Source organism: Bos taurus, chromosome 3 (assembly GCF_002263795.3).
Source record: "Bos taurus isolate L1 Dominette 01449 registration number 42190680 breed Hereford chromosome 3, ARS-UCD2.0, whole genome shotgun sequence".
Classification (NCBI taxonomy): domain Eukaryota; kingdom Metazoa; phylum Chordata; class Mammalia; order Artiodactyla; family Bovidae; genus Bos; species Bos taurus.
Window position 1 is genome coordinate 31,650,746 of NC_037330.1, and position 25,353 is coordinate 31,676,098.

General features: G+C 38.4%; 1 protein-coding gene across 4 annotated transcripts in view; it reads right to left on the bottom strand.

Annotated features, from left to right (window-relative positions):
* RAP1A (RAP1A, member of RAS oncogene family) overlaps nt 1-25,335 on the bottom strand; it is an 87,975-nt gene extending 62,640 nt beyond the window's left edge. For 2 of the 4 annotated variants that reach the window (XM_010803154.3, XM_059881663.1), the window contains exon 1: nt 25,208-25,335. The gene's annotated coding sequence lies outside the window, so the exon portion shown is untranslated. Of the gene's footprint in view, nt 1-25,117; nt 25,182-25,207 lie in introns of those variants that run through there. The other 2 variants (NM_174448.5, XM_024984713.2) reach the window with 2 other exon arrangements.
* Nucleotides 25,336-25,353: the final 18 nt, after the last annotated feature.

Genomic DNA, 25,353 nt, shown 5'->3' on the forward strand with positions numbered 1-25,353 from the left:
TGAGAAACTATCTCAGAAAAAAATGCCTTAAAAAAAAAAGCCTAAAAACATTTCTACTTTGAAAACCAAAGCATAATTCTTTCACAAGGTTTAATGGATCTATTCTCATGTATTTTGAACTTTAGGAAACTAAACTTATGAAAAATGTAAGCAGAAACAGTATATACTATGAGATACCTAAAATAAGGGCATTACCAAAAATGTAGAAAGAGACATATTATATCTCCTTTTAAAAGGAATAAAAGTTAATAGCAAAGAGAGGACATATCCAAGATATTTCAATCAATAAACCAAAGATTAAAAGAAATGCTGGACAGGAACGCTGTGGTTCCAAGTATTTCCACAGAGCTCACAGCGCAACAATTTGCTCGTCCACTGTGCAACTCAGAGGTGCCTGCAGAATTCTGAATTACTGCCAGGCACTTAAAGTTCTCAAGCCTAAATATGTCAGTCCTCAAAAATTTGTATTATTCTAATCTAGTTAAAATACATATACTTGTCTTCTTAAAAAAAAAAAAAAAAGGAAAACTTAGCCAAACTTAAACAGTAACTCAGAATCTGAAAAATATACAAAAGCACATCTGCCTATTAAAGAAACCTTTAGTATTTCCAGATATGAGAGTACAACACTACAAAGTGTAGTAACAAAAATCTAGTGCCAACATCAGAGTAGGTAAATAAAAGATGAAAAAGAGAAAGCCTAAAGAGACTCAAGCATATAATGCCATTTCAATTCTTAAATGACCCAGCAATTCCACCATAAATGGAAATTTATGAAACAGAAAAACACAAGCAAACAAATATGTATGTCAGAAACAATCACACACACACAAAACAGGAAACAAAAGGCCCTTCAACAGAAGAATGGATAAATGTGTACAGTAATTCAGTAAATACTCCAAAAAGAAATGAGATAAATTACAAGAGTCATATGAAAAGATGACCAAAATGCCTTGGACAAAAAAGAAAAAGCAACTTGCCACAGTTAAAGTTCAGCCTATTAATCGTTTTCAAAAGATACATAGATACAAGTTTATAAACTATTTATGTTAGAATATATACAGGGAAAAGCTGGATAAATATTCACAGTATTAGTGGTTGTCCTTAGAGAAAGGAACTTTCATTAAGTTATACATATCAAAAATATTAAGATACACAGAATAAAATAATTCTGTTTCTTGGAATTCATCCTAGGGAAATAAGTAAGAATGCCTGGAGAAATTCAACTACAATGATATTCAAAAAAGAGTTTTTATTATAAAATATTGAAAGCTAAGGGAATAAGTTTTTTAAATGATGGCAAATTCACATAACAGAGTATTTACTATCTATTGATATTATTTATCCAATAAATACTAAAATATATCCATTTTGACAAAAAGGTCACAATATACTTTTTAAAGGGAGCATGCATCTGATTTCATTTTCTGAAGGAAAAAAGGTATGTACTGAAAACCACGGGGCAAGATGTTAGTAAATGTTAACAGGCTGGGAGGTAAATGAAGGGTGATTTTCCTTTTAGTTTATTGCACTCATTCCAACAGGGGTAATATCACTTCTAAAGGGGTAAAAAAAATCTTTACCTTTTAGTGTATGAAGAAAAAGATTAACATACAATAAATAAACAAATATACAGGATACCCATGGTATTAAAATTTCATGAGGGGAACAATTAGGGAAAAACATATAAAGACTAGACTGAGGGAAGCAAGTGATACTGATAAAAAAGGCTAAGAAACTATCTCATCGGTACTCTCACTTTTTTCTACAATGAACTAGGTATTACTCGAGTCTGAATAAGTAATATATGTACACTGATTGAACTACTGAAAAAGGAACATACTATGAAAAGTTAACATTAATTTTCATTACTAAATATAAAGTTTATTCCTATAGTCTTAAAGTTTTAAAAATACAATACAGAGTTTTAAACACATAATGTTAAAATAAAAATACAGAGGGACTTCCTTAGTGGTCCAGTGGTTAAGAATCCACCTGCCAATGCAGGGGACATGGGTTTGATTCCTGCTCTGGGAAGATGCCACATGTGGCAGAGCAACTAAAGTCCATGAAAGAAAGTGAAAGTGTTAGCTGCTCAGTTGTGTGGGACTCTTTGCAACCCCATGATAACTCTGTTGGTAAAGAATCCGCCTGTAATGCAGGAGACCCCGGTTCAATTCCTAGGTGGGGAAGATCCCCTGGAGAAGGGAAAGGCTACCCACTCCAGTATTCTGGCCTGGAGAATTCCATGGACCTACTGTCCACATGGTGGTAAAGAGTTGAAGAGGACTGAGCAACTTTCACTTTCACTTTTTTTCACTTTGCAATCCCATGGACTGTACCTGCCAGGTTCCTCTGTCCATGGAATTCTCCAGGTAAGAATACTGAAGTGGGTGGCCAATTTCCTTTTCCAGAGGATCTTCTCCACCCAGGGATTGAACCACAGTCTTCTGTATTGCAGGTAGATTCTTTACCACCTGAGCCACCGACTAAGCCCTTACGCCACAACTATTGAGCCTGTGCTCTAGAGCCTGGGAGCTGCGACTACTGAAGCCTGAGCACCCTAGAGCCAGTGCTCAGCAACAAGAGAAGCCACTGGAACGAGATGCCCGAGCCACAACAGCTAGAGAGTAGCTTCTGCTTGCTGTAGCTACTAGAGAAAACCCAAGCACAGCAATGAAAAATCAGTGAAGTCAAGGATAATTTAATTAACTCTTTTAAAACTAGACCTACAAAAAGAAATTATAAGAGAAAAAGAAATTGAAACAGAGTATTACATCAGAATCATCTGGGATCACAAGGTTCCTTGACCATACTGCAGATATGATAATAAAATCAACATTTCTAGGGATGAAGCTAGTAGCTTTTATTAAATGAGGCACAATTCTATCATCATGCCACTCTATGGAAATATGAAATCCAGACAGATATATATCCTATTATCCATTATCTCTACTGGGTACAAGGCATTGTAAAGAATATAAAAGAAATAAGCAAAACTCATAAACTTTGCCACTAAAATAGTCATTTCAGTTAAATCTTGAAAACCCAGCATTAACTACTGGCTTCTCAGGCAGGGCAGTATCATTCACAAAGAAACACAAGTTTTTAACCCTATGATAGAGAGTAAACAAGTAGGAAACAAAAATCACTGCTGAGTAATAATAACTAGGATGCTGTCAGCTACACTCAATTCTCTACAGTTAATACCGTGTTTGGCATGTCAGCCTTGAAATATACAGAATTCAAAATTTTGCCTACCCCAAATTAAAAATCTCCCCTGTTAAGAGACTCTGGGTTTAAAACATGAAACCACATACGCCAAGATTTACTGTGTATATAAATAATGAATCTACCTAACTGTACAGGCAATAGTCCCACTTAACTAAAGAAGAATATACTGGTTAGTCAAAATAGGCACAAAGGATTAAGATACTACTTCATTCCCTAGCAGTCGTCTCCAATTTCTTACAGACATCAATGCCAACTTTTGGTGGTAGTAATAATGATGGCAGCAATAATATTTAAGAGCTTTTTGTATGCCAGGCATACTTATTCAATCTTTAAACATGTCTAAGAAATAGGTACTGCTCTTTTTCCATTCTACAGATGAAAACAACCGAAAAATAAAGAAATGAAGTAACAGCTAGTAGATACTAACATATAAACTTCCATGGAGTGTTTGCCTACTAACCACAAATGCAGTATCAAATGACCAAATATTCAAAATGAGATGTGGCATATCATTTATATAAATAAGCTTATATCTTGTGATTAACAATCATCTATAAAACAGTATACAAATGAATGTAACTAAGGCACAATTGCACTCATCTCACACGCGAGTAAAGTAATGCTCAAAATTCTCCAAGCCAGGCTTCAGCAATATGTGAACCGTGAACTTCCTGATGTTCAAGCTGGTTTTAGAAAAGGAAGAGGAACCAGAGATCAAATTGCCAACATCCGCTGGATCATGGAAAAAGCAAGAGAGTTCCAGAAAAACATCTATTTCTGCTTTATTGACTATGCTAAAGCCTTTGACTGTGTGGATCACAATAAACTGTGGAAAATTCTGAAAGAGATGGGAATACCAGACCACCTGATCTGCCTCTTGAGAAATCTGTATGCAGGTCAGGAAGCCACAGTTAGAACTGGACATGGAACAACAGACTGGTTCCAAATAGGAAAAGGAGTTCGTCAAGGCTGTATATTGTCACCCTGTTTATTTAACTTATATCCAGAGTACATCATGAGAAACGCTGGACTGGGAGAAACACAAGCTGGAATCAAGATTGCCGGGAGAAATATCAATAACCTCAGATATGCAGATGACATCACCCTTACGGCAGAAAGTGGAGAGGAACTCAAAAGCCTCTTGATGAAAGTGAAAGAGGAGAGTGAAAAAGTTGGCTTAAAGCTCAACATTCAGAAAACGAAGATCATGGCATCCGGTCCCACCACTTCATGGGAAATAGATGGGGAAACAGTGGAAACAGTGTCAGACTTTGTTTTTCTGGGCTCCAAAATCACTACAGATGGTGACTGCAGGCATGAAATTAAAAAGACGCTTACTCCTTGGAAGGAAAGTTATGACCAACCTAGATAGCATATTCAAAAGCAGAGACATTACTTTGCCTACAAAGGTTCGTCTAGTCAAGGCTATGGTTTTTCCTGTGGTCATGTATGGATGTGAGAGTTGGACTGTGAAGAAGGCTGAGCGCCGAAGAATTGATGCTTTTGAACTGTGGTGTTGGAGAAGACTCTTGAGAGTCCCTTGGACTGCAAGGAGATCCAACCAGTCCATTCTGAAGGAGATCAGCCCTGGGATTTCTTTGGAAGGAATGATGCTAAAGCTGAAACTCCAATACTTTGGCCACCTCATGCGAAGAGTTGACTCATTGGAAAAGACTCTGATGCTGGGAGGGATTAGGGGGCAGGAGGAGAAGGGGATGACAGAGGATGAGATGGCTGGATGGCATCACTGACTCAATGGACGTAAGTCTGAGTGAACTCCGGGAATTGGTGATGGACAGGGAGGCCTGGCGTGCTGCGATTCACAGGGTCGCAAAGAGTCAGACACAACTGAGCGACTGATCTGATCTGATCTGAAGGCAAACCTGAGTGAGAAGAATCAAAAGTTTTCCCAAGTTATCATACAATAGTACAATACTTTTCCCTCTTTTCTCACTTACTACACCAAGAAAATGAACTTAAATTTGCCTTAAAGTACAGACTTTATCATTATGCATAATTCCATATCAGGAATACATTTTAATTCATTTGTAAAGCCTTTAACTCATTTTATCCCCAAAGAACCTTCATTTTTAAAAGCTTTATTAAATTCAATTTCATATTCTATAATGAACATCTTAGAACCCAATTATAAAATATATGAACAGTGTATAAAACTCAGGAAATAAAATTTAAAATTAAAAAGAAAAATAAAAATCACCTGTAATTCCAACTTCATGATAACTTTGGTCCTTTTGATGTTTCCTTTTCACCTACATTCTACATATGAATAGGAACTTGTAAAAATAAGAACTGAAATCGTACTACATAAACACTGTTAATCAACTTTTTCTCTCTAACAAAAGTGCCTTTTTTTAAATGGTGTGGACAAATGCTATATGACTGTGTGTGTGTGCATGTACATGGGCGTTCAGTATATCTGACTCTACCAGCCCGTGGACTGTAGCCTGCCAGGCTCCTCCGTCTATGGAATTTTCCAGGCAAGAATACTGGAATGGGTTGCCATTTCCTACTCCAGGGGATCTTCCTGACTGAGGGACTGAACCCACGTCTCCTGCATCTCCTGCACTGGCAGCAGATTCTTTACCACATCACCTGGGAAGCACATTATATGACTGACTTTCTATAAAACACTGGCTTATAGGATTGAAAAAAAAAGTTTCTTATATCGTGAAAATTAACCACAAGGTGGAGGGGGGACAGTTGGTCCTTCACATAGAGTCATTTCTCTTTTTCAAGTACTTGAATGCTTTAAAAAAACAATCATTTAAAAATTTTTTACTCATTAAATAGGCATTCTCTACATTACTAAAAAACCTCACTTGTCCATCTTCAGCACACCAACACACAGAAAGCATTAATACATACATATATTATGTATTCCATACATAGTTATGGAAATGTTATGGTTGCCAAAGATCAAAAATGTGACAATCCATGTAGACACAAGCTCAACCCAGTACAGTTGAACCTAAACAGAGCCAGCCTGGAACACCACAAAGCAATGATTCTTTATATCCAATGCTTAAGGCCTACTGCTTACATATAACTCAAGCAGATGGCACTAGTGGTGACACCATCCCAAGCTTGTTCCACTGATGCCAGCAGTACAATTCTGAAGCATAACAGGAATAACAGAATGACTCCATCACCTAAAACCTTCCTAACGATGGTTTCAACTGCAGATTTTGGTTGGTACTTAAAACTATAAGGCTGTCACTTTTTCCATGTAAAAACCATATTTAAATAGCAGTAAGAAGTTACTATTTAAAATTCAAAATGTTTCACATAGTTCGTCCCATGTGTGAAACTCGATATTCAAAAGGCACAGGAACTTTTCTTTTAAAGAGTATATCTTGGAAGGACTGATGTTGAAGATGAAACTCCAATACTTTGGCCACCTCATGCGAAGAGCTGACTCATTGGAAAAGACCCTGATGCTGGGAGGGACTGGGGGCAGGAGGAGAAGGGGACGACAGAGGATGAGATGGCTGGATGGCATCACCGACTCGATGGACACGAGTCTGGGTGAACTCCGGGAGTTGGTGATGGACAGGGAGGCTTGGCGTGCTGTGATTCATGGGGTCGCAAAGAGTCAGACACAACTGAGCGACTGAACTGAACTGAACTATTTCTCCAGTTACGAGTTACTTAAATTCCAGATCTGTCATATGGATATAAAAGAAACACCATCGAAATAACCTAGTATCTGAAGATCTAAACAAATAAAGGTGGGTCTGAGACATAAGATTCACCCTCCAGCTCACTTGTCCATGGTTTTTCTTAAATTAATCTAATATTCCTAAGTAATGTATGAAAGTTTCACTTACACCAACTTTTAGATATACACAACAACAGGCAAATTGTTGCTTGTACTTTATATGCAAAACAATTTTCTGAAGCATGAAAATTTCATGCCAAGGGGTTATGCATGTCATTACTAAACTGATTATATGATTAAAATAAAGAGCAGCAGAATATAACAGTAGAGCAGTTGAAAACTCATACAGAAATCTAGCCCCCAAAACCCTAAAAAACAAAAAGAGCACTTTGAGGATACCAAGAACCAAAATATCACATAAAGTTATCTTTTATAGACCCATATTATAACCTTAGTCTCAAACTACTAGAAACAAATTTAAAAATATGTCCCATCTTCACAAAAACAAGGCTCTTCACTCTGTCCAGGTTTATTGTACTTCAGACCCAAACCAACAAGACAGATCCCATCCTGCACGAAGTAGTGATACTGCCAAAATGGTGAGATTCGTCATATCCTCTCAGAAGGTCCCTCTAGGCCACCGTGTCTAACCTAAAGTGTTCTTTCTATTCTTCAATGTTAATTTATCTCCGAATAGCCCCCATTTCATCAATTTCCTTTCTTTTCTCTTTAGGTGAAAATAAATTTCTTTTCCACAGTCCAGCAAAACAACTTCCATGTGTTATCCATTCCCTTATAGAAAATCCTTATTAGATTTCTTTCCCTTTTGCAACCCTCCACTAAAATAGTTTCTTTTAATCTCTCGATTATCAGCAACTATTTTCATCTCTTAAGTATCCGTTCCTATTAAGAATTCATTTAAATGTCCACTTTAGTTCAGTTCAGTCGCTCAGGTGTGTCTGACTCTTTGTGACCCTATGGACTGCAGCACGCCAGGCCTCCCTGTCCATCACCAACTCCCAAAGTTTACTCAAACTCATGTCCATTGAGTCGGTGATGCCATCCAACCATCTCATCCTCTGTCGTCCCCTTCTCCTCCTGCCTTCAATCCTTCCCAGCATCAGGGTCTTTACCAATGAATCAGTTCTTCACATCAGGTGGCTAAAGTATTGGAGCTTCAGCCTCAGCATCAGTCCTTCCAATGAATATTCAGGACTGATTTCCTTTAGGATGGACTGGTTGGATCTCCTTGCTGTCCAAGGGGCTCTCAAGAGTCTTTTCCAACACCACAGTTCAAAAGCATCAATTCTTTGGTGCTCAGCTTTCTTTCTAGTCCAACTCTCAAATCCATACATGACTACTGGAAAAACCATAGCTGTGACTAGATGGACCTTTGCTGGCAAAGTAATGTCTCTGCTTTTTAATATGCTGTCTAGATTAATATGCTGTCTAGATTTAATATGCTGTCTAGATAACTTTTCTTCCAAGGAGCAAGCATCTTTGAATTTCATGGTTACAGTCACCATCTGCAGTGATTTTGGAGCCCAAGAAAATAAAGTCTCTCACTGTTTTCATTTTTTCCCCATCTATTTGCCATGAAGTGATGGGACCAGACGCCATGATCTTAGTTTTCTGAATTTGGAGTTTTAAGCCAACTGTTTCACTCTCCTCTTTTACTTTCATTAAGAGGCTTTTTAGTTCTTCTTTGCTTTCTGCCATAAGGGCAGTGTCATCTGCATATCTGAGGTTATTGATTATTTCTCCCGGCAATCTTGATTCCAGCTTGTGCTTCACCCAGCCCAGTGTTTTTCATGATGTACTCTGCATATAAGTTAAATAAGCAGGGTGACAATATACAGCCTTGACATACTCCTTTCTCGATTTGGAACTCTGTGGTTCCATGTCCAGTTCTAACTGTTGTTTCCTGACCTGCATACAGATCTCTCAAGAGGCAGGTCAGGTGGTCTGGTATTCCCATCTCTTGAGAATTTTCCACCGTTTGTTGTGATCCACACAGTCAAAGGCTTTGGCGTAGTCAATAAAGCAGAAGTAGATGTCTTTCTGGAACTCTCTTGCTTTTTCAATGATCCAATGCATTTTGGCAATTTGATCTCTGGTTCCTCTGCTTTTTCTTTTTTTTTTTCTTTTTTAAAATTTTTAAAATTTTTTATTCCTTTATTTCTCATGTGTTCCCCATCCTGAACCCTCCTCCCTCCTCCCTCCCCATACCATCCCTCTGGGTCGTCCCAGTGCACCAGCCCCAAGCATCCAGCATCGTGCATTGAACCTGGACTGGCATCTCGTTTCATACATGACATTTCACATGTTTCAATGCCATTCTCCCAAATCTTCCCACCCTCTCCCTCTCCCACAGAGTCCATAAGCCTGTTCTATACATCAGTGTCTCTTTTGCTGTCTCGTATACAGGGTTATCATTACCATCTTTCTAAATTCCATATATATGTGTTAGTATACTGTATTGGTGTTTTTCCTTCTGGCTTACTTCACTCTGTATAATAGGCTCCAGTTTCATCCACCTCATTAGAACTGATTCAAATGTATTCTTTTTAATGGCTGAGTAATACTCCATTGTGTATATGTACCACAGCTGTCTTATCCATTCATCTGCTGATGGACATCTAGGTTGCTTCCATGTCCTGGCTATTATAAACAGTGCTGCGATGAACATTGGGGTACACGTGTCTCTTTCCCTTCTGGTTTCCTCAGTGTGTATGCCCAGCAGTGGGATTGCTGGATCATAAGGCAGTTCTATTTCCAGATTTTTAAGGAATTTCCACACTGTTCTCCATAGTGGCTGTACTAGTTTGCATTCCCACCAACAGTGTAAGAGGGTTCCCTTTTCTCCACACCCTCTCCAGCATTTATTATTTGTAGACTTTTGGATCGCAGCCATTCTGACTGGTGTGAAATGGTACTTCATAGTGGTTTTGATTTGCATTTCTCTGATAATGAGTGATGTTGAGCATCTTTTCATGTGTTTGTTAGCCATCTGTATGTCTTCTTTGGAGAAATGTCTATTTAGATCTTTGGCCCATTTTTTGATTGGGTCATTTATTTTTCTGGAGTTGAGCTGTAGGAGTTGCTTGTATATTTTTGAGATTAGTTGTTTGTCGGTTGCTTCATTTGCTATTATTTTCTCCCATTCTGAAGGCTGTCTTAAATCCAGTTTGAACATGTAGAAGTTCATGGTTCACGTACTGTTGAAGCCTGGCTTGGAGAATTTTGAACATTACTTTACTAGTGTGTGAGATCATTTAAATGTACTCTAAACTTAATTAAATAAGATATTAATTTATTTGAGAGGTTAGAAACTTTTGAAAGGTTAGATCTCATACTGCTGTTCTGCCTGAGTATTAATATCAGTTGGAGAAAAAAGTCCCATTATGTAATTTTTTTAACCCTACTAACCATTAACTGCCCCCAAATTACTGGATCATATTTCTGAACAAATCACACACTATGATATACTAGTGGTGGTGGTGGTTTAGTCACTCAGTCGTGTCCGACTCTTTAAGACCCCATGGACTGTAGCCCACCAGGCTCCTCTGTCCATAGGATTTTCCAGGCAAGAACACTGGAGTGGGTTGCCAGTTCCTTCTCCAATGATATACTAGCAGAAGACAGAAATACACACATACTTCCCCCACCATGAAACAGAGATTAGATGAACAACACATGTTGGCTGCATAAACAGTTTGATTACTGTTGTTCATTTCAAAAAACTAAGCTTTTAAACAGTTAAAATTTAAGTGATACAAACAGAACCAAAAGATGATGATATCCTGAATACAAATGGAAAGATCTAGAGCAAATTTCCTTTAAGCTGAAAACATCAGGGACTACTTGAGTAGTCAAAATCTTAGTGAAAATTACACTTTCTGGGTTTCTGGTCTTTATTTCTCTCCTTAGAATTTTTAATGTGTGATTTATTTTAAGCAATTTAAGCCTTATGGGGAAGTAAGAGTTTTGCAGAGGAAAAACATAGGTGAAGTCAATTATTTCTGAAGAGTTTTCTAGACTCATCTAGAAGAAAAAGAGAGTGCTGCACTGAAGATTAGAGGGAGAGAGGCAGTCTTCTGTCATTCGCCTACTCATTCATTCATGTTTGCATACAAGCAAAACACAAAGATTTACCGGCCTCTTATTTTGTGCTTCGTATTGCAGCAATTCTTTCTTCTGAAAGTTTGCTGTCAACATTATCCTCCACAATTAAGAGTTTGTGGGACTTCTGTGGTGGCACAGTAGATAAGAATCAACCTTCAAGTACATGGGACATGGGTGTGATCTCTGGTTTGGGAAGATTCCACGTGCTGTGGAGAAACTAAGCCCATGCACAGCTACTGAGCCCGCACTCTAGAGCCCACCGGCCACAAATACTGAGCCTGCATGCCACAACTCTGAATCCTGAACACCTAGAGCCCATGCTCTGCAAGAAGAGAAGCTACCCCAATGAGAAGCCTGTGCACCCCAAAGAAGAGTAGCTCCCACTTGCCGCAATTAGAGAAAGCCAGCATGCAACAATGAAGACCCAGTGCAGCCAAAAACAAATAAAAATTTTTAAAAAGAGTTTGTGAATTTTCATATATATAATTACTTTGGGTTTCATCATCTTCAAAAAATGAACAACACTTATTTCACAGATTTGATATGCAGAAGAAATGGGATGTAAGGGCTTTACCTTCCCCCAAAAAAAAAAGTTCCCTTTTCCTTATAAGTCTCTCTAGAGATTGGGACATTTATCAGTAGTTCTCAACCTAACTATGAAAAATCTTTTATTCTCCACAGATTCCAGGTCTTCAAAGACTTTTGTCTATCAAATGCACTGATATTTTATTAACCAGATATATAATGGCTAATAAGAACCCTCAAACTGTCAAAGACATAAAAACTAATGAAACTCAATGCTGGGTTCCTGAGGCATAAGCACAATGTTTCATTTCATTAACAGCCTGCAAATCACCGCACTATATGGTAAGGATAGTGTGGCGATTAGTCCCAAAGATTTGAGTTAATATAATTACTGGCCAAAGATACATAGTATTTCACCTGTATAAGTCTACTGAGAGCAAATACTAGGCTTTTTGCAGCATTAAAAATCTTTGGAAGGAATGATGCTAAAGCTGAAACTCCAGTACTCTGGCCACCTCATGCGAAGAGCTGACTCATTGGAAAAGACTCTGATGCTGGGAGGGATTGGGGGCAGGAGGAGAAGGGAACGACAGAGGATGAGATGGCTGGATGGCATCATTGACTCGATGGACGTGAGTCTGGGTGAACTCCGGGAGTTGGTGATGGACAGGGAGGCCTGGCGTGCTGCAATTCATGGGGTCGCAAAGAGTCGGACACGACTGAGCAACTGAACTGAACTGAACTGATTCTTATTTCTGCAGACCCCTGGGGGAAACACAATTTATGTATAAGTTAGTGATTTTCTGCATCTGGAAAAATACTGGTTACCCTGCAAATTTGTTTCAGCCAGATTCATTAGTAACCCCATCTTCAAAATCAAAAGTTGTACATATTTATCTATAAAGGTAGGTAGTGCTATCCTGTGAACTTCCTTTGTTTTTATAAAAACAAAATCCAAACCCTTCACCAGAGATTTATGTGATCTGTCCCTTGCCAACTTCATCTAGCAGTCTCCCCTCAGCTTACCACTCGTCAGTCATGACTAGCTGCTTCCTACTTTAGGGCTTTTACACCAACTGGCCCTCTTGTCTGGTTAACTTTTCTTGCGGATCATCACATGTCTGGCTTTATGTGACTGAGGTATCAGAATAAATATCATCAGGGAATTTTTTCCTCAGCACTCAATCTAAACCCTTACATCAGTATCATTTCTTCTTGTTATGGCTTCTTCATAGCATCTGTGACCTCTTAAATTATCTGTTCACTTATTTATTTATTTACTGTTTCTCTCCAAAACCACCAAACCCCACTGGTATAAAGAATTCCACATGACCAGTCTACTCATTGCCCTATCTCCAGTTCCTAAAATAGTACCAGGTAACCAATAATCACTCAATAAATATTTGTTGGCTAACCAGCCAAACTGTTTAAGATTATTCTGGGGAAGGTCTATGATTTCTTTGTTAAGAACTTATTTAGCATTTAAAACTGCTCATTCAAAAGGAATAAGAAATAATGTTCTTTTGATTAAAAAAAGAGTAAGAAATGTACACAATATTCAACCAGTGGGCTTTATTTTCTTTTATGACAATCCTTTGGGATAGAAAAATATGCAAATCTATTCATGTTTCACACACCTCATAGGTCACCTCATGCAAAAACTCAGTAAATTTTCTTTTTTTAATTTTAGCTTTATTGCAGTCTGACGTTTAAAACTGACTTTTCTTATAATAATATACCATGAGCTGCTAGCCACTCAATCTAATAACATTTTTCCTGCCAAGAAGCAAGAATGCTTCTAAGAATGTAAGAAGTACAGACTGGGAAGCCATAGCTGACATCACAGTGACAGTGTCAGCACGGCCCAAATCAGGGAAGATCCTGTTCTCAGCTATGACAGAAGAGAAGGAAGGAAGGAAAAGAGGGATCAGTCTGAGGAAAATCACTGTAGTTCTGATTTTGGTTGACAAACATAAATATCTTCAAATCAATTCAAAACAGAGTCAACTGGAATATTATAGCTTGAGACATTAAATCCCTGCTTTGACCATCTGAGGTCTCTAGTAAAAGAAATAATCACACAGTTCACCAGACCTGGGCTTATATGAGAAAAGCAAGTGTTTGTGGAAACAAACAAACAAACAAACAAACATATAATCCCCAATACTATATGCTACATTTGCTTATTAATTTAAAAATATTTTCAAGGATACTTGTAAAGTGGAGAGATGTGAATAAAAATAATAATGAGTTTATTTCTGAGTTTAGAAAATATTTGGAAACTAAAAGAAACATTAAGAAAAGGTATAAAACTCAATGGTTTAAAAATGCAAACACCCTGAATGTAACACAAACCTGTATTTACTTTTTTAAAATTGGAGGTTGCTTCTTTTCCCAACTGGTAACATAAAAGGAGACAGTAAGCAGATAATTCACAGCTCATGTGAGTTCACCTCTCAGTCAAAAAGAAATATTAATATCAATCTTTAGGCTAACTTGCTTACACAGTATTCAACCAAGTGGAAAGCACAGCTAGCATAGAGCTAGAAGCAGGTACCAGAATGGCTAAGAATGGCATTTGCTCTTTTTTTTTTAATTAAAAAGTACTGAAAGTGTTATTTTTTCTAAAGATCATGTACTTAATTTCCTATTTTTTGCTGTTCCATATTTCACTGTCTTCAACATTATAAGCCGCTTAATAAGAAGCTATACTTCACTTTTCATCACTTCTGCTCACAAAACTGATGTTTCTAAAGTCCAGTTACATTCATGAAAGCTGGAAAACCACATATAGGAGAATTTTACCTTACAGTTAAGTATTTTAAGATAGAAAGAAAGTGAAGTTGCTCAATTGTGTCATACTCTTTGCAACCCCACAGACTATGTAACCTGCCAGGCTCCTTTGTCCATGGAATTCTCCAGGCAATAATAATACTGGAGTGGGTTGCCATTTCCTTCATCTTCCCAACCCAGGGATCAAACCCAGATCTCCCACACTGCAGGCAGACTTTCTATCATCTGAGCCACCATGGAAGCCCTATTTTAAGATAATATCGCCAGCTGCTGCTGCTAAGTCGTGTCAGTCGTGTCCGACTCTGTGCGACCCCATAGACGGCAGCCCACCAGGCTCCCCCGTCCATGGGATTTTCCAGGCAAGAGTACTGGAGTGGGGTGCCATCGTCTTCTCCAGAAATATGTCTAAAAGTGAGGATTCTCTGTTAGCTAAGAACTCAAAATGCTAGATAAGTAAATTTCTGTAGGAGACTATATATTTATCAAAGAAATAGCATAAACATATGCTTTTTACTGATTAAAAAACAGGAATCTTTTACCGATCAATTTTTTTAAAAAACTCAGCAACGAACACAGCGTACAACCAGGGTCCTATTTTCTCTCAGAGGTTACACACCTAACTCTATATAGCCTATTCATTAGACTCAGACTCTTTTGAGTTTCATCTCCAAACTGGATATATCTGAAGATCTAGAGATCTTCACAATGGTTGATTCCCAGCAACACCCCCCCAAACCTTTCCTCTTGTTTTCTGTTAAACTCTCAGATCTTGGCTTACCTCTCATGTTTATTTTAGTAAAAGGAGATTAAATGCTCCTGTGTGTTTAAACCAGTCTCCCTGTCTTCAGTCTCTTTCTTCCTCAATTCATTCTGTACTCTGCATCTAGATTCATTTTCAAAAGATGAATGCTCTGATAGGATCTCATTCCTCATATCAAAACTTCCTGTGCTCCCGCATAAAGCCTATACTTCTCAACCTAGCACTCGATGACTTCCATAGTCCCGATCAATCTTGATGCCCTTACTGCCATTATTTTCTAATTATACACGCCTAGGCTTCTGTCAAATCAATCTTCTGTCCTCCAACTTGTCCTGAACTTTCTATCTTGGCTCATGTCATTCCTACCACACAAAGAATGTTCACCACTCCCTCTCAGCTGCCACTGCTTAAGGCCCCTTTGCATCTCTGCATTTATTTATGTAAATAAGGACACATACAAAAGATATGTTCTGCCCCGCCCAGCAAAACTGGCCCCAAATTTTCAAAGCCAACAACTGCCAGCTTTTATTAAATGCCTACTATGTGCTCAGCAGTCTTAAACAGTATTTCCAGTCCTCTCAACAATCCTATAAAGTAGGTATTATTATTCTCCTTTTACAGATGAGAAACCCAAAGCTCAAAAACATCAAACTATATATTTAGTAGTTATCCTCAAACTGTATACTCAGTAAGTTGCCTCAAATCATACACTGAGTAAGTGGCAAAGCAAGGATTTCAACACAGGCTGCTTAACTCTACAGCTATTGCTCTAAACACTAAGTTGTGTAGTTTGAGGGTTTTTTTTTAAGTCTGAATCATGTGACTATCCCTCTTCTCTATCTGAAATAATTTAGTTTTACATATTTCTACTTACTACACACTATAAAATAAGCCTTATCATGTCTGTTATTTTAGTAAAGGGAGAAGATTAAATACTATTTTTTTTGAAGAGAAGAAGAATACTGAAACTGTAATGTCAAGGAACATCTTTTTTGTCACAAAGATTACTTTTACTAAAATATTTTCAAAGAAATTCATTCTAAGAAACTTTTTCAAAGATGACTACAAATTAATAATCATACCCTTTGATGTTTTTACAGATTATTAATAATATGAGGATTTTGGGATCACCACCCAAGAACTGTAACTGGTATCTTTCAAGTTGGCAAAGATTGTAAAAACTGACCTACTCAATGCCATTTAAGGTGCAGAGAGACACACGTTCATACACAGGGTAACCACCCTTTGATCCAGTTATTCCACTTCTGGGAATCTACCCTAAAGGAAAATTAGAAAAAAAAAAAAAAAAGAGAGATGCAATCAAGGATAAATGTACAAAAATGTCTGTCCCAGTGTTATTTAAAATAGTAGTATTATAAAGATCAACCTAAGAGTCCCACACTAGGAGAACAATAACCTGTTCAGAGATAAAAGCAGGGGCAAAACCACATTTACAGAAGTATAATTTCAGAGGTTTTTTTTTTTTTTTTTTTAATTGAAAAGAAGTAAGAAAGGAGAACTAAAAAAACGTAAATCGAAATGTTTGTAGAAATTATCTCTGGGCGATAGGTTTATGGGTAATCTTCAATTTCTTCTTTACATTTACGCTCTTTTCAAAATTTGCCACCACAATGAACATGAATTAGCTTAAACAAGAAAAAAGGTTTAAGCAGTTATAACCCTGAAATATCGGAGAAGGCAATGGCACCCCACTCCAGTACTCTTGCCTGGAGAATCCCATGGATGGAGGAGCCTGGTAGGCTGAAGTCCATGGGGTTGCTGAGGGTCGGACACAACTGAGCAACTTCACTTTCACTTTTCACTTTTAAGCACTGGGGAAGGAAATGGCAACCCACTCCAGTGTTCTTGCCTGGAGAATCCCAGGGACGGGGGAGCCTGGTGGGCTGCCGTCTATGGGGTCACACAGAGTTGAGACACAACTGAAGTGACTTAGCAGCAGCAACCTCTGAAATATGGCCCTGAAACAAACAAGGGCATATTGCATGGAGTAGAAACTACACTTCCTACTGCAAAGAAAGCATCAAACTTGTTTTCCTTCCAGCTTTTATTAGGCTTACTTGTACTTTTAGACTGTATAAAGAATGTCATCCAAAACTCCGTAGTACTCATGAAATCACACAAGGCTATCTAAAAGTCAGCCAATACTCCAGCAGAAAGCACCACAGTTAAATGAACTGTTTTACTGTATGCCTATTGAGGATAATAAATGTCCAATTAATCCTAACTCAAAACATGCAAAATGGAAAAACCAGAAAAACTATTCTCATTTCACAAATTGACTAAATATACTGCTGTTGCCTTATAAGCACATCACAGTTAGGTCTGGGAGGAACTTGAAAATAAAGCTGGCAAACTACCAACAACATCACTAAAAATGCACACTGATGCATTTGACTACTATCTTTTATTTTAGTGGATAGCTCACTTCAGTGGCACAGGATGATTTTAATCATTGTAGAAAAAATATTAAGCTGTCCTTCCAAAAAAAAAAAAACCCTCCAAAATGTCTCACATTAAACATCAGAATTAAAACTGTTAGCTGAACCAGGAAAAAACTTACCTACAATGTAGCGTATATGCAGAAAAGCAATTTGGAAAAAAAAAGACCAACTGAAGTAAAATAGGTAGTTGAACAAGCAATTCTTATTTTACTATATACTTTAACCAATGGGAGTCTGGTTTGCTCAAATACTAAAAAGCTGTTAGAAAATAAGACTACAGAAATAGTTGTTAGCAACTGAAAGAGAATTAAAATATCACAAAGATTTTACTTAGAAAATGAGTATTGTTCTATTTTTACTCAATCATGAAAACACAACATTTATTTATAAAACATATGTCAGGTTCTGGCAAACAAAATAAATTACTAGACTATAATAAATTCCTTAGAGTAGAAATTACATCCCCACGTCTCCGTTTCCATCAAACAGCCTAATACTGGGTCACTCACACATCTGTTCAATGACTGAATCTGAAATCTATTAATGAAATTATGCAATATTTCCACAACTACACAATGAAATTTAAAAGGTAGTTTAAAAGACATCAGTGATTTGGGATAGACACTGAAAACTACATAAAACCCAAAGATTAGTGTTAAATGTCAGCTGCTAAAATAATTAAGTTATGGTTGCTTGCTTAATATTCTATACAATACTTGTCTAGAACAGAATGACTATGAATTTAAAAATATCACGAAAAATAGTGAATGAATTTACTCTCTGGATCACACATTTGACAGATCTGAAATGTTCAGTCTGCAATACGAATTCCTACTATTACTTAGAATCTTATATAAGTGGCATCTGGGCTTTGTCCAAAGAAACAGTTGTACCCAGTTTTTTTTTTTTTTTTTTTTTTTTTTTTTTTTTTTCCTCTAATTTTATTTTATTTTTAAACTTTACATAATTGTATTAGTTTTGCCAAATATCAAAATGAATCCGCCACAGGTATACATGTGTTCCCCATCCCGAACCCTCCTCCCTCCTCCCTCCCCATACCATCCCTCTGGGCCGTCCCAGTACACCAGCCCCAAGCATCCAGCATCATGCATCAAATCTGGACTGGCAACTCGTTTCCTACATGATATTTTACATGTTTCATTGCCATTCTCCCAAATCTTCCCACCCTCTCCCTCTCCCACAGAGTCCATAAGACTGTTCTATACATCAGTGTCTCTTTTGCTGTCTCGTACACTGGGTTATTGTTACCATCTTTCTAAATTCCATATATATGCGTTAGTATACTGTATTTATGTTTTTCCTTCTGGCTTACTTCACTCTGTATAATAGGCTCCAGTTTCATCCACCTCATTAGAACTGATTCAAATGTATTCTTTTTAATGGCTGAGTAATACTCCATTGTGTATATGTACCACAGCTTTCTTATCCATTCATCTGCTGATGGACATCTAGGTTGCTTCCATGTCTTGGCTATTATAAACAGTGCTGCGATGAACATTGGGGTACACGTGTCTCTTTCCCTTCTGGTTTTCTCAGTGTGTATGCCCAGCAGTGGGATTGCCGACATATATCACAGCAGGATCCTCTATGACCCACCTCCCAGAATAATGGAAATAAAAGCAAAAATAAACAAATGGGACCTAATTAACCTTAAAAGCTTCTGCACTTCAAAGGAAACTATTAGCAAGGTGAAAAGACAGCCTTCAGAATGGGAGAAAATAATAGCAAATGAAGCAACCGACAAACAACTAATCTCAAAAATATACAAGCAACTCCTACAGCTCAACTCCAGAAAAATAAACGACCCAATCAAAAAATGGGCCAAAGAACTAAATAGACATTTCTCCAAAAAAGACCTACAGATGGCTAATAAACACATGAAAAGATGCTCAACATCACTCATTATCAGAGAAATGCAAATCAAAACCACTATGAGGTACCATTTCACACCAGTCAGATGGCTCGATCCAAGTCTAAAATTAAATGCTGGAGAGGGTGTGGAGAAAAGGGAACTCTTCAACTTGGTGGAATGCAACTGTACTTGGGACAGTGTGAGTCTAAAAACTGGAATAGAACTGTACCCAGTTTTTTGTGTCTCTTCAACTTTATACTTTTGTCACTGATAACTAAGCTACAGTTCTGAGTGAGTATAACATAGCACTGCAAACAACCATGCATGTTACAGGCATACATATGTACTTGTGGATTCAAAGTCATCTCAAGCTTTAATTAATCCAACAGTGTCTTTTATCAGTTATGTGTAGTTTCAGTTCAGTTCAGTTCAGTCACTCAGTTGTGTCTGACTCTTTGCGACCCCATGAATCGCAGCACGCCAGGCCTCCCTGTCCATCACCATCTCCCAGAGTTCACTCAGACTGTGTGAGTGAACACACACAGTGTCCATTGAGTCAGTGATGCCATCCAGCCATCTCATCCTCTGTCGTCCCCTTCTCCTCCTGCCCCCAATCCCTCCCAGCATCAGAGTCTTTTCCAATGAGTCAACTCTTCACATGAGGTGGCCAAAGTACTGGAGTTTCAGCTTTAGCATCATTCCTTCCAAAGAACACCCAGGGCTGATCTCCTTTAGAATGGACTTAGTGTAGTTTAGTACATTCCTATCCTTATGAGATATAGCCTAATTTAAATATATTCTGAAACCAAACAAAGAATTATGCATTTAATCCTAAATTTGGTTAATTTTACCATTCCACACTTTGAACCACTCTCTATCAATGTGAACTAAATAAATAGGGTGGAGATAGGAAACTATCTCTATCCCTGGAAAAACTGGATATGCAAAGAAATCTTCTTTTCCAGATTTATCTAATCTAAATTTATACAGCCTAAATAAGTCATTAGAACTTTAAAAAAAAGCTATTAGTCTAATAATTGAAAATAATTTCATAGAACATATTTAATCCTCCATGTGTATATCATGTACTTCTGAAAAATTATAATAAAAGGATGGTTTTTAGACCATTTAACAAAAGTATACTATCTCAACTCCACCTTAACCATCATACACAATTTCCTTTGCACCTTTTACCTCTAAAAGGCCTATTTTCAAGTGGAAATGAGAGCAGGGCACAGTTCTCTGCTGAACTGCTTAATGGATCAGAACACTGTGATAAACTAAATTTATAGGTTCAATACTAATCTGGATCTTTTAACTCTGAAACAAACTACTTTCTTAATCAGTCATCTCAAAATTGAATGCAAACAGGATTGGAGAGAGCATGTGTGAACCTTCATTGCATACTCATAACCACTATTACAAAAATTCAACATGTAAAATGGCCAATACTTTCTCTGTATATGAAAGTGAAAAGCACAAAAAACTACCATTTGTAATCTCCAAATTTCAGACACAAACAAAAGGGAAAAAAATGGACCCTTCATCTGTCTCAGTAACATAAGAAAGCTTAAGTATTTTTATTTTAAACAGTAATCATTTCCATAAGATATGAATTTGGCATTAAGTCATATAGCAGTATATGACATCAGAACGAGCAGAAAATACTTGGCAATATGCTATAACTCTTTTTAAAATTGATGAGTTCAATTTGAAAGGAACATTAGGAGGAAGTAAGTTTATGTTCACAATTTTAAACTTACCACAACATTAAGATATAAATGCTTTATACAAGATATTTCTATTGACCTTCTAAAATGAGAATTTTAGAACTGGGAGCTTAGAGGTTATATGAGGTTCAATGGACATTTGCTGGGTCCCTAGCACGTGTGAGACACAGTGCTCGGTGCTTGCAGGTAAACTCCATTGGCTCAGCCCACTCACTTTATAGATGCTGGAGTTTCTGCTCATGTCAAATCAAGCCTTTTAGACTTCTGAATTAGAAATGCTGAGCAATGCCATCACAATGGTATAATTCTATTAAAACAGACTGATATCATCCTTCCTCATAATCTAAATAAAATTTCAAAGAGGCAATGTTGACTTAACAGAAACAATAGTCTCTGTGTTTTGAATAACTTACAAAGAATTACAACAATTTAAAAATTCAACTGTGAGAGTCCTCAACTAAGTGCTAGTTGCATAATTTACTGCAAAGAACAAAACAGAGGCTATCAGAGATTTAAGATTCTAAAGACATACAAAACAGAAATTAACCTAATCGCTGATACCATTGAAAAGTCCTTTTATAAGAAAAAAAGAACTAATATGAAAAATTAGGTACTTGACTGGGATATCTATTCTTTATAAAAGACCACCAACCATATACTAACAAAGTTCTTGAGTAATAGTAAACACTGACAAGATTTTAAGTTATTTAACTATGAGATCACAAATTATGACATAATATAAAACTTCCTGAGGGCAGAGACCCTGTCTAATCCAACTGTTATCCCCAACAATTAGCACCCTGTTATTAAAATGTTAGAGAGTTGAACGAACGTTATGAACTCATGTGAGCTACTGGAAAATTCAACCTAATGATCTAAAAGGTCTCTTTTTATAATTCAAATTGTTTAAGTATTAAATAATATTCACTCAAGTAACATTGCATGAAACTTCAGATCAACAACTGTGGCTGTCACTTTAGTACAAACTACTCTCTGAAGGAATTAATAGATACACCAAGAAGACAAGTATATTTATATACTTTGATTCAGTAGTCCTTCTGGAAATCAATTCCAAGGAAATATTAAAAAAGAAAGAAAATGTTGCATACACAAAAGTGTTCGTTTCATTGTTATTTTCAATAAGGGGTAAAGGAAACTATCTATATGCCCAAGAACAGGCAGACAGACTATTTTGCAACCATGCAAAAAGGTTTAAAATGAACATTAACCTCCTAATTGGTCTTTCTGCTTCCACTCCCTGCTGCCTTCCCCAAGTTGATTTTCACATAGCAGCCAGAACAGTTCCCATAGACTTAAGTCAGAACAGTTCTCTCTTCTACCCAAAACCCTCCAGTGGTTTCCCATTTCATTCAAAGTAAAATTCAAAGTTCTGACCACTGCCTACAGGCTTTACAGTGGCCGCAGCCACTTCTCTAATCTCAAGCTCTCTCATTTTCCCTCCTGCTTACTGGCCTTCTCCAAAAGGCCAAGTACACTGAGTGGTCTCTGCCTGTTATCTTCTTCCCCTAGAGAGCATAAATTCCTCACTTTCTTCAGGTCTCTACTCCAGCATCATGTCTTCCCTGGCTACCATTCCTTGCCACTCTCTGTACCCTCTAACCCCACTTTACTCTTCTGCATATTTCTTACCATCGGACTTATTCTGTATTTATATGGTTATGGCCCATCTCTCCTGATTAGTATATAAACTCCATGATAGCAAGGACTTTGTTTTATTCACATAATAGGCGTTTAAAAAGCACTTGTTAAACAGATACTGAATACTGATACAATAATTATTAACTACACCAAAAACCATGCATATAAACAAACTTGGGAGAGAATAGGAAAAATGATCTGTGAACCTTTTTTAGTGATCATATTGCTAAGGAGTTTAAACAACAAAAAATGTAAGTCAGTCGTGATTATGATTTTAAGCTGTCAATAGTGACTATGACAATCTTATCTCCCTCAAAGCCATTTGTTTAGAATTATGAGAACTTTTCCCATAAAACTGTTAATAACAATCAGTCTTAAAATCTTGTTCCCAAAGACCCAAATAAGTCTGTGAGGGTAGACACTCATGCTTGAGGTCACACAGAAAGTGAACAAAGGCTTCTGAACACTTTTAATATAGAATTGAATAATACTCAGAGTTTACATTTAAGACAAGCACCCATGGTTGGCTTCAGACAGTCCCTAAAGATGTAAAATTCTGTACCTAAATGTCTATTACTTCTTTCCTGAGGAGAGAGTCTATATGTGCATTTCATTATATTCTCAAAGGTATCAGTGGCCCAGAAAAGGTTAATAATTACTATTTTGTATGTTGGAAGTGAAGTGAAATCTAATTTGAGCTACCTCTCAAAGGATAGAAAATATATAAAACCAAGACACATCTTTGCAATAACACATTTCATTCAAGAAATACCAAGTGCCTACCATGTGCCGGGCATGGTGTGATTTTGAGCACCTTACACTTAACCATATTTTGTAGTACATAATTCAAAATACATAGGAAACAAGATTCACTGAAACACCAGACTAAAAAGAAATCCAGCGAACACAAATATAATTTCAAACAGAAAGTGGTATAGGAAATCATAATACAGACAGAAAGGAGCTCAGGGCCTGATTTAGTGCTTATTATGTCAAAATATCCACAGATACCAGTTACATCAAAAGAAAAGAAAAACTACACACACGTGTGCCCACCCCCACACACTGTGACAGGAAACCAAAATAAAGTTTCCAAATCCTGTTTCCAGCAGCATCCCTTCTGAGACTGCCCTTCAGCATGCTTTTGAAGGTAGGAGCTTCACGTTAAAACTAAAGGCTGATACTTTACTCTTACTGTGATAAAAACAAAAAGAATCATTTCAAACCCAGCAGACAGAAAACTGTGGCCACCTGTACGACTGTGACCCATTAACCTCCTGCCCTGTTATTCCCTTTCTTTTTATACCCCACTTCCTTCAAAGCAGTGACAGAATGGTCTTCCCTCCCAAAATGGAATGACTCCTGAACGCTAGTTCTTTTTCCAAGAGGTCCAAAGGTCCCCTAAACTCTGCTTCTTAGCCCTGTGAGTTGATGTCTTCCCCTCATCTTTTCCCCATAGCAGTAAATTACACAATTCAGCTGAGGACACCGTCCTTAACTTCCTGAATAAGGGGGCAAAAAGACACTCCTACCAGTCCAGCCTGAAGGAAAACAAGAATCACACGGTGACCTCTTCCCTAACAAAATTCAGGGAGGAAGCAGAGACCCAAGAAAGGCCACGCCGAAAAGACGAACACATGGCATGCTACGGAAGACGCGGGGGACAGAGGGCGGGAAAGGGGCTGAGAGGTGGAGTGGGGTGTAAAGATGTCAGCTCTGTGCGCTAGGGAATGAAGAAATGCGAGATCCCGAACCCTGACAAGTGAACACAGAAAGGACACCGCTCCCGTCTACCCACACTTCTCCAGCAGTCCAGCGAGGTCAGAAAATTCACCCAACCCTCCAACTCCCTTCTTCGTGTGCCCCTCAAAGGGTGAAATGGGTTTGAAAGAAGAGCTGACACTAGTCAGGGTACAAGCAAGAAAAAAAATGAAGCGATGTCCAATCTAGTACCTCTCTCAGGCAGCAAGGGGCGAGGGCACAGTGTCCCGGGAGATGGAGAGGGAAATGGGCTTGTGCCATGACACCTCGGGGAGTTGGAGGGTGGGGGACACAATGTCCTCTTTCTCTCCCACACCCGGCCCGGGCCCCTCCCGTCCCTCTCCCGCAGGCCCAGCCACAGTCGACCGGCTCGGTCCGCGGGCGTGGTTGGCTCCGGCCCCGGTGGCGGCGGCCGGGCCTCCCCAAGTCCTGGCCCCTCCCGCCGGCCAGGCCCCCGGGCCGCCGCCCCGGACACCGAGGGAACACGGAGGAGGAAGGGGGAGCCAGGGGACTGACCGGCGACAGGAGCCGCCTCGGCCCGGACTCGTCCGACCCGCGCCCCTCGCTCCCTCTGGGGCCGGCTCCGGCTCCCCGCCCCTCACTCACCCCCCCGGTCCGGCACCTCCTCCACCTCCTCCTCCTCCTCCTCCCTCCTCTCGGCCGTGGCTCCTGCTCCGGCTCTACGCGGCGACGGCGGCGGTAGCGGCCTCGAGAGCAGCGGCGGCGGAGCCTCCAGAACGCGCACGCACGCA